General features: G+C 37.1%; 1 protein-coding gene across 1 annotated transcript in view; it reads right to left on the reverse strand.

Moving 5' to 3' along the window:
- Window positions 1-9020, reverse strand: part of LOC116232731 (interleukin-1 receptor accessory protein-like 1) — a 404054-nt gene extending 395034 nt beyond the window's left edge. Inside the window, exon 1 of the mRNA XM_090141906.1 lies at window positions 8989-9020. The gene's annotated coding sequence lies outside the window, so the exon portion shown is untranslated. The remainder of the gene's footprint in view (window positions 1-8988) is intronic.
- Window positions 9021-10891: the final 1871 nt, after the last annotated feature.

A 10891-nucleotide genomic window follows, 5' to 3' on the forward strand; every position in this document is an offset into this window, starting at 1 on the left:
GCCTGAAGGACAATATGCAGTTCTAGTTTATTATACTCTAATGTTAAAACAGCTCCTACTACCCTATATGTTCCCACAAACTGACTTAAAAGATAATGACTTAAAAGATGATTTGCATATAAAGATTTTATAGACAATTTAGGAAGATTTTCATCTGGGTAAGAAAGCCTTATTTAATGCTAATTATTCAACATGTTTGGTTATGTTCTGGTTTTTAGTTATATGTAGTCAGCATGTGCTAGCACTGGGTTTTCAATGTTTCAGTATTGTGTGGTTGCAATGGAAAACCATGACATGCGCTTCAAGTGTTAACCATTCAAAAACCAGACAGATAAAGAGTCTAGATACATCTGTATTGTGAATCTTTCTGGTAGGCGTGGATCTCTCTCAACATCATCTTAGATTTTACATATTTCAATCGAATGCCTAAGGGGCTTTTTTCAATCTGTAAATATGTATAATAAGGAAAAAGACTAAATCCACATTTTTATGATTTAAGTCTACATGAACATTATCTCAGACACTCACAAGCCAAATGACAGAATCTGAGGTATGAATATACTGCAGCCTGCAATTTTGTGATCACACATGTAGTCAAGCAGTTATATGCCTATAGCATACCTGAACTACTGCATCCAGTTCTGAACTCCATAATACAACAGACCTGGAAAATGATGAGGGTTCTGTCATCCTATAAGAGAGATACAGCTGTGACCTGATCAGTCCCAATGAAGCCATATAACCATATCACGTATTTAAAGAGAAAGATTGCAAGTCCTTTTTCACATCAGTCCCATCTACAAAGATATCCCTGCTATCAAATGGAGAAAAACATTTCTACCTCTCTTTGTTACTGACAGCCTTTTATCTCATTCTCCTATAAAAATTTAGAGTTCAGCATAAGCTGAAATTCCACTGAAGTCTTCACACTGAAATTTGACCGTTATTTTTATTATGCAAAATACCGGGTAATAATGAGAATACTGTTAGACTAACTCAGGAGGGACTCCACATTTCCTTGTCATCCTTCATAGCTCTGGTCACATTGAGTTGACAACATATCCCCTGCACAACAGTTGTAGCTAGTAATCTGCACAGACTACCTTAGTGAGGTGACACTACCAGGAAAATGCCACAGTTTGCAGTGTCTGTCAGTTTCTTAACTGCTCTCCACTCTGAAAACTGGTTAATCCACATTATGAGGGAGGTGGGATTTGTTCAGTGGTCAGTACAATCCTGGTTTTGCACATTTGACTCTGCACTGATTCATCAAGATCTTCTTGTGATCATGTTAGACAACTCTGTAGGAATCAGATCAAAGACCTACTGCTGCACTTCATCAGGATCCCAGCTCCTGACTGTAACTGCAGCCAAGGCAGTAAATGAGTAATATGCTTTATGCAATGCTGACGCTTTGTAGAGGTACAGAATGGATGCAGGCTCCTCGGCAGTGTCATTCTGAAAACCAGAGCTTTGTAACTGTAAACCTTGACCAATTTCCCTCCCCATAAATACCTCTCCCATTACTTAATCTATGTACTACTGTTTTTACCCCTTTCACTGACTGCAAAATTTCTAACTGTAATATACCACCTGACTTCTTTGTATTGCACTGTATAAAACACCATGTATTTATTAGTGCCTTATCCCCCATTCCGATTTTTTACTTCCTGCTTATTGCAGTGACTACTACACGGCATACAGTTACTTTTCACCTTGGGGAGAATTCATTTAAATCCCTGACAAATAGGGATCACAGTAAAATCTGAAAACATGGGGGAGGAACATTCAGTTGGTCATAAGCCACCTGAGTTTATTGTTATTGTTAATGGAAATTGAAAAAGTCATATCTAAAATGCCATCAGGAGAACATCATTATAGTATCCCTACCAACTAAATATCAATTGTTGTACTCACCAAGTCAGAAAGACTTGTGAGTCTTGCTCTTAAAGTCTTACAGAAAGCATCACATGAGATGAGAATACCAATTATCTTGACCTCCATGTTCCTCATGGAACATTCCTTGTGTCAGCTACTTTGATAGGGCTGACCCTGGTATTTACCACAGTGACATACAGCCCCATACTAGCAGTTTGCTTATCCTCACAAAAGTATCACCACAGAGGGTTGTGTCTGTAAATACTCCTGAAAAAGTAAGAAGTAGCAGTAGTAGCCATGCAGCAAACATATGGCATCTCAGAGCAGCTGGGAAAACACCGTGCTCCAGCTTTCTTGATGGAAAGTGCTTTTCTTCTGCCAACTGCATTTTGTAAAACAGTTCAAAGCCTTTTACCAGCTTTCAGGAGCTGCTTGCCACAGGGAAATGCTTGTGAAAGGAGTGGGCAGAAAGCACCCAAACAGCAGAAGTCATAAGATATCTAGCTACACTTTATCTTTGAGGTTCTTCATAGACTGCTAGGAATAACTGCTGAAAATGAAAATTATTTATATACAATTAAACCCTCAAAAAGGTCAAGTCAAATCATACCTCCAGATAAATTGAGCATCAGTCTAACAAACATTTTGTGGGAATGCTATTACTAAGTCAGCCACTTTCTGCCATCATCTCTATTTTGACCACTGAAATCCCCTTTCTTATTGGACCACCTTTCCTTTCTGTGGTCAAACCCCTCCAATAATCATTACAGTCTCTAACAGTTGATACCATCAACTTCACTAATTTAAGCAAATGAAACTCTTTGACAGGTCCAGAAGATTCACCGATTAGAACCTAGGACTCCCACTTAACCTCTTCCTCCCAGGAGGCCCACCCAACCTTTGTTTCTCCACTATACCAAATCCTGCAACTGAACTTCAAGTAATGACACCAGCTGTCCAATTTCTTGTCCTGGTTATCATACTTCACCTTCAGACTTACAAATGAACATTATGAATATCAAGTCTGTCAGTAGAAGTAATCAAACCTGAATCATATTTGAAATACTTTCTTCAGTCTACTCAATACAGAAATCTCTCATGTGGCAGTCACACTTTACCAACTCATAACAACAGCTTCACATGACAGCTGCTCCCTTAAAGCCTGGAATAATAGAAAGAAATACAGGACTATCCACAAGAATAATTTGTTCTTTACATATCCCAGGCTAATAAGTTTAAATTCAAGATGAGGAACCATAATATACATACTGAATCCTTGCTGAACATCCCAGTCTTGCATACAAGGAAAATAAAGCATCACTCTATTAGGCATACTGACACACTTATTGAAGAACTGATTACAAGTCCTCTATCAAAACATTGAATGATAAAAAAAAAAGGTATACCTGAGTTCAAGAGGTTCCAATTCCAAGTGATTCAGAGGACAAATTCCTGAGAAGACAAAAACTTCCCCATAACCTCCAATTAGTAATGATAATTTTTAAAAAAAATCTGCCACAAATTTTTTCTTTCTTAAGATTGGAAATTAACTCCAGCTGTGCCAACAACACATGATTAACTTTGAAACCAGTCTCTAAATCATAAAGGTTTCCACAGGTCAAGACCAGCATCTTAACCTCTATCCAAAATCTAATCAGCAGTCAGTGAAGGCTGCACAGCATTATATGAAGCAGACCTTAGAAACTTGCCTTCTGTATTCTCTGTATGTTCTGTATTCCAGGGAATGCCAAGATATTATCTAAGCTCTTTGTAAAAAGAGGATAGAAAGGCACTACAGGTAATTAACACTGAATTCTTACAGTATGAGAACAGCTATTTTTGCTCAATGCCTCACAGACCATGGAGTGTATATTAATGCATTTACTTTAAAAAAAAAATTACTCTTGTTCTTCCACTTAGAAATTGTGGCAGAAGATCAAGTGATACCCTTTCTTGCTTGTGTAACATCTACTAGAAGTAAAAAATCTGACCCAGCTCCTACATTTACTCACTTCATTGTAATCCTTCTTCTATACTGAATGTGAATATAAGGGGGGGAAAAAAGATCTTAGTGCTGCAAGTTACTTAATATAATACAAACCTTCTAAGAGAAGGAAGAGTAGATCACTTCTAACCATACTGATTCTGTAAAATTATTTAGACTGTATATTAGATATAACCACAAAATAATTTCAAATTAAACTAAATGAGGATTACCCTTATAATTCATGTATTAGGGAAAGAGTACTCTTCAATAGACACATTATGTCAGTGCTCACGGAAGAAGAGGAGTGCATAGTGAACCTCATTCTCTCTTTAGCGCTATTAGGAGTCATAGTTTAGATAGGCTATGGTACGATTAGCATAAAGGAATGAGGCAAATCTGCAAAGGCTTTTTTTCATGGATAAGCATACTAGATAGGCATATTCAGCCTTTGAGTGCTGCATGCTGCAAGGAGAGCTAAATTGAGAGGTACATAAGAGCCATTCTGAAAATTTGATTATGCTGTATACTGACATTTCATGAATTTTCTGATCTGTTTATCCATTCTTCCATTGGGCCATAACTTATCCCAGTACCCATCACAGCAATAAAAATGCATGTTTCTTGCGTCTTTCATTACTGAAAAATATATGAAAAGTAAAAGCATGTGTAAATTATTTTGCAAAAACAATTGATGTTAAATCTGCTATTTAAAATGTGAATCAACAAAAACAACATTGTGGGTAAAAATGTGACATATAAAGTTAGAGAGCTGAATCACACAAAAGATAGACATATTTTCAATTCTGTTTCCATGGTTCCTATTTTTCTTCTCAACTCATTTATCAAAAGCACATTCTATGTATTCACAATTCTTTAATATAAATGTAATAGATTAATTTTTTTTTTATATACATACACATACAGATATAAACAAAATTAGAATATAATAAAAAGTATTTCTTCATTTGTATATTGAGGGAGGGAGAATAGAAATATAACATATTGCCAATGAAATGTTATTATGAAGCAAAGATTTTTCATTAATGACTACAAATATGATTAACTAAATTACTGAGTGTTGAAAATAAGCATCCCAGCTTTGGAGAGAGAAACACATGTAATTCAATACAAAAGAGATGAGCAGATAGAAGACCGCAGAACTTAAGTAATAACATTTCAAAGATTTATGAATGCACTTCTTCACCTATAAGAACACACATCTACTGGCACTGAAGATACCAAAGACTGGTGTGCCAGATTTGGCCAGTCCCAGATATCGTGCCTTCATACTGATACTGTCTTTTACATCTTGTTGGGTTTTTTTGTTTATTTTTAATAAGCATAAACAATTGATCAAGTGTTTGGGTCCTATGAAAGAACCTAATTTTCTCTTAGACACCAGAAGAAGCATTTCTTATCTTTTAAGATGTCAGATCACTACTTTGACTAATAACTTTGAGGGTAATAACCTTTTTGTTTGTTTTTTGCTGAAGAAAGTCAAATAAGGTTGTAGAACTCTTATCCAGACAAAATAATACTTTGCTTTTTAATCTGCTCACTTTAGGATTCCATGATAATACAGACAGTAAATAGCCTTGTGAATACAATGTTGCAATGTCAGAGGACATATATGTGCTCAAATTAATGGCAGTAACTGCACTGAGAGGATGCCATTGTTTCAAAGAGCACTTAACTCTCTAGATTTTGGAAGAGGAATGATACTGAGTTGACATAACTGAAGAAACGAAAGCCAATAGAATATCATTTCCTGACACAGAAAATGGTTAGGGCAAGCACTGGTCTTCTAAATCAGCCCATACAATGTATGACACCACTTGAGGGCACCTCTTTATTCTAAGGTCCTTCTCAAAGACAACAGCATTCAGAAGCAACTTAAGATGAGATTTTTGTACCGAAAACATTCAAAGACTGCCACCTACTGAATATTTCCGTCCCTTTTCCATCGAAGTCCTGACAACATTTCCCATCCTTTAAGTACTGTAAAGTACCTTTTCATTGCTGAACTTAAACACCTGATAGGATAACATCATCGAAAGAAAAAGAAATAATTATTTTTATTGTACTGAAACTTCTATACAGACTGCAAAATTAAATATTGGATGTGATCTTGGTTCTTCATCAAAATTTCTCTCTCACATTAAAATAATACAGACACAGGGTACAGATATGTTACATGCTAAATATACAGTCTGATTACTTGAAGAAAAAAAAAAGTCTTCCAAAAACCACTGCACTTTTAGAGTACTTTACAAAATAATTCATCTATATTTGTTTTCCTTAATTTAGTTTTCAAAATCAGCCCAAAGCCATTTTTCCACACAGAGGTCTGGCATATTCTGCATTTCACATGCTGAAGAAAACACAACAAAAACAGTTCCTATAGATATTACTATAACATGACTCCTTAATAGTAAAGATAATAGAGCAAGATTTCAGAAAAGCAAAAACCACCACTAGACTGGCTTCCATGATTGCATATATGATGTTTACCAAAGGAGATTAAAACTAAAGTACAAAGTACATTAAATGTTTGCATTAGAAAGAGGGCTTACTCTTAAGTCTAGATATTACAGCTCATTTCTCAGTATTATAGATTCAGTTATAGGTAGTGTCCGTGGTGGCTACTGGGTTCAAGAAATTGACCTTGACCTATTGAATCAGTAGATTCTTGCTAATAGATTTAGGTAGGCTCAAATATTCAGATCCCTGTGAATTACAGTTACTTATTCATAATCTAACATACAACCCAAAAAACAACAAAATTGCTTCAGATTGCTACACATTGAATTCCATAAAAACATTTCCACAGAAGAAGCACCATTTGTCCCCAAATATTTGTATTCTAAGCTGTTTCCACCCCCTATTTTATCTCTCTGATATAGCCATATTCAGAGGAAGAAAATGTTTCTTGCATGGTTTAATCTGAGCTGAAGTATTAGGAAGCTTTCCTTACCATCTTTCATTTGTTTCTACTAGCACCTAGACAATCTGGATTATATTAAATAATTTAAAGCACCATCTTCAGCCAAAACAAATTAAATAGCCCTTTTTTCTACCTTTTTCACCTTGCACTCATGCCCTCATCAATGCATAGGTCCTTTACTTAAATCCAGACTACATGATACACTGTTGAGGCAGAATAAAAGCCATAATCTTTTTCTATGATCACTGCATCTCAGCTGGTAAAGCCAATTTCACATTTGTGATTATGACATATTTATCTTCAAAATATTAAATGGTGGCAAGGAAAGGGTAGGATAATTGTGATCCTGGAAAAGGTTGAAAGACTGGGGAGGGCAATCTTCTGAGAATTCCTAGTCAGCAGTGGCATATCAGCATTTCTACTTGATAGCATTTACAAGAAAAAAGCTTTAAATAATAATTGCTCTTTTGGTGAGGAGAATGGAGAAACTAGAGAAAGTCAGTAGATGTTTAATAAAGATATTATTTGATAGATTTAATCTGATATTTAGGTACTGGTTCTGATAATCTACAAAATCCTTCCACGTCATTTGCTCTTAGAAACTACACCTTCAGAGTCAGCAAAAGATAAAGCTTTTTAAGAGGCAATCAGATAAGATACTGTAGTGTGCTCCTTTATTGTGTTTCCACAAGATACACTGGGAGCAAGAACTCAGTTCTAAAGGTAATATCTTGTAAAGGGAAGTTGTATGGGAACTGCTGAATCACAGCCTGAACACTATGATTGATCACCTGAGGCAAAGGCAATTCACCTGTGCTGCCAGAAGGGGTGGATCTTGGCTCCACCTCTCCTAGACCCCATTTAAGAGCTGACTACCAGTGGGGAAGGATCTCTTTCTGGAGATCCCTCCTTTTGGAGTTTTCTAATGAGCCCAGGACAAGGGTAAGCCCTCCATCCGTTCTTTCGTGTGTAATAACCTGCTCAGACAAACTCTCTTGTATGTTTCTTAATTATAACACCAGTATATTCATTGATTATACACATCTATGAAGAAGTTTACACATATACATGATCAATTCATGAATATTACTCCAATGTTATACCCTTCTGCATATTAAGCAGACTGAGTAAGGCACACACTTCACACACCAAATGCTTTGTTCATAAAGTCAGAGCTGGTATCAGAGCCTGGTATAGGGAAGGCTGATAAGAGCTTGAAGGTTTTAAGATACAGGAAATGTTTCAGCACCATGTACTCAAAAAAAGGTGAAGGGAGAATCTTACAAGGTCCCTTCCAATTCCTGACTATCTGTGATTGTGATCATCTTCAGATAGTGACATACCAAAAGGCAGAACCAAATCAAACAGGAAGGTCAAAAATGCTAAGTAACCAGAAACCACAACATTTCATTGCCCCCTGCCTAGCAGAGTTTGCACACCTGACTTAAATGAGATTCCTTATTAATTGCAGGGAGATATTTAAGCACAGTATGCAGAAAAAGGCAAGGGGAAAGGAACACTCTTAATCTCCTTTTGTATTTAGGGGTCATAAACAAGGTAAGATATTAAAGATGAAAGACAGAACCTACAGTTAAACCCCAGAGAGAACTAGGTTGAGGTCCCAATCCTGCTTAAACCAAACTATAAATTTTGAGTTTATATCACTCTCCTGCCTGATTTGTGGTTGAACCACCAAGATGTTACTGTACTCTGATCGCTTTTCCCTGAAGTATTCTCGTATCATTTAGCATTCAATATTTGATCCACTAGTCCTAACAGATAGCAGAAGTAATCATTTTCTAGTTGTACATATAGAACTCTTGAAATTCAGTCCTTGCTAGAGCCAACGCATTTTATCCTACAGAGATTAAATTTCCAGATAATGGTAAGGAATTATTATCTAGAATATTCTATTCTATAGGCAGTCACTTAGAATGTCACTAACCAAATTCAGCCACTTGTTCTACAGCACATGATCCTTTACCCACATCTTGTGGGTCAACCTAGCAGCAGCTCAGCACTACACAGCCTTCAGCACACTCCCCCAGTACAGGATAAGGGAAAGAATTAGAAACAAAATAGAATTTTGTAGGATAAGATAAAAGCTACTTAGTAAGAAAAGAAAAACAAAAACACACTGATAACTACATATATATAAATCTACAATACAATTACTCACCACACACCAACCAGCCAGCAGTCCTCCCCCAAACAACATAGAAGGCCTCCAGGCAACTTCCCACAGCTTTATGACCTTCCACCTGGTATTACACGGTATGGAACAGCCCCCCAATTCAGGCCACCTGTGCTGGCCCTGCCTCACCCTTTGCTGCCTTCCATCATGGCAGCAGCCCTGCCTCAGGTGTATGCCTATTGCTCAGGAACTACCCAAACATATGTGTGCTATTACCTGTCCCAGCTGAAACCAGGATAACACATACAGGGGATCTGAAATGTTCTTTCTGTAAGAGTGCCTAAAGCATGAAGGTGTTCGTCATCTACATCTCCTGAATGTCTGGGTGAGTCACGCTTACAATGGGCAGAAAATGAAACAGAGGAAGTTCTTTGCAAACATAAGGAAAAGCTTTTTACCTGCACAGGTGGTGGAATGCTAGCATGATTGCTTAGAGGTTGTAGAGTCTCCTCCTGGGAGATCTTCAGGAGCCATTTTGCCACCTGCTTTGGGTGTCTCTGTGTGAGCAGAGGTTGGGTCTGATGGACACAGAAGTTTCCAACCTCAGCCATCCTGTGATTCTGGCATTCATTACTACTGAATTTGCCATCTCTACAGTGAACAGACTCTCTACTTGTGTTTCCAGTTTCTTCTAGGTTTTGTTTTTTTTTTTTTTTTACTTCCAAGTTGTCTTGTTACTTCTAAGCTATCATAGCTATAATTTATGTTATAAAAAGCTAAGAAGCACGTAGTGTTGCACTGAGGGGACTAATGCGACCATAATCTGTAGAGATCATAGTGGATTTATGAGAAAATGAATGATAATATTTGTTAGACATTAGAAATATTTATTAGACTTCACTATTCATACAGAAATATAAAAGAGCTAGAGAAATATAGGAGAAATGGAAGCTTAGCTTCAAGGATTCTTTCTGAAGTATAATACAAAACACAGTGACAATTAAAAATATCAGTGGTCAAAGTAGCAGTACCTCAATTGTATTTTTCTGTACTTTGCCATGATCTGCTCAGTCCAAAGGATGTTTGTGCTTGATGACTATGCTACTGACAGTATATACAGCATTTCCCTATTAGAAAATACCTGAACTTTACAGGGGGAATTTACAATGAGTTTTCAAGTCAGATTATTGCAAGAAATGGGGATACTGTGCTTTAACCTTTCCCCAGCCAATTCTTCTCACTTTTAGGGTCATGAAAGGCTGCTCCAGACCTGACTGTGTTCCTTCCTCCAGTAGCTTTTCACTGTCACAGAAATCCCATCCTATACTGGCAGGAGCTGGAATTACCAAGAATTGAATGTAATTGTATGCTGCTGTTTTCTGTCCCCCCTGCATTAAAAGGCACACAAATTATGTCTTGAGGATACACGGCATCTTGACGTGAGTGCCAGAGACTGACAGTGTCACTGCTACTCAATGTTCCAACAGTTACTTTACGTGCTGAAGCTTCTTTCCTTTCCTTGCTAGCTTGCCTGCCTTCCCTCCTTTGTCTCTTCCCCCTTTTTTTTTTTCTTTCCCTCTGTCTTACTTTCTCTCTGTACACCTTGATTACCTAAAGGATATGCAAAATCACTGCTCTGAGTGCTTAACGATGCATGAAAAAGAAATGGGAATATACTTGCCCTCTGTGTGGTGCTATGCAATCACTGCTCTGCTGCTAGGCACTGCTTCATACGTATATCTGCATCAGGTACAAGGAAAAAGCCCTCAAATTTCTCAAATTTCAAGTAGAAAAAAATAATTGTAACTATTTTCTCATCTCTCACAAGCAGTCAAAAAAACACAGGAGTGTAAGAAAAAATGCCATTCATATTTGTGGTAAGGGACTACATAAACCCAGAAGATCCTTCTCACTGGTTAAGAAGACAGAGCTCTTTTCTACTATCTGG

Source organism: Phasianus colchicus, chromosome 1 (genome assembly GCF_987193195.1).
Source record: "Phasianus colchicus chromosome 1, bPhaCol1.hap1.1, whole genome shotgun sequence".
Taxonomy (NCBI): domain Eukaryota; kingdom Metazoa; phylum Chordata; class Aves; order Galliformes; family Phasianidae; genus Phasianus; species Phasianus colchicus.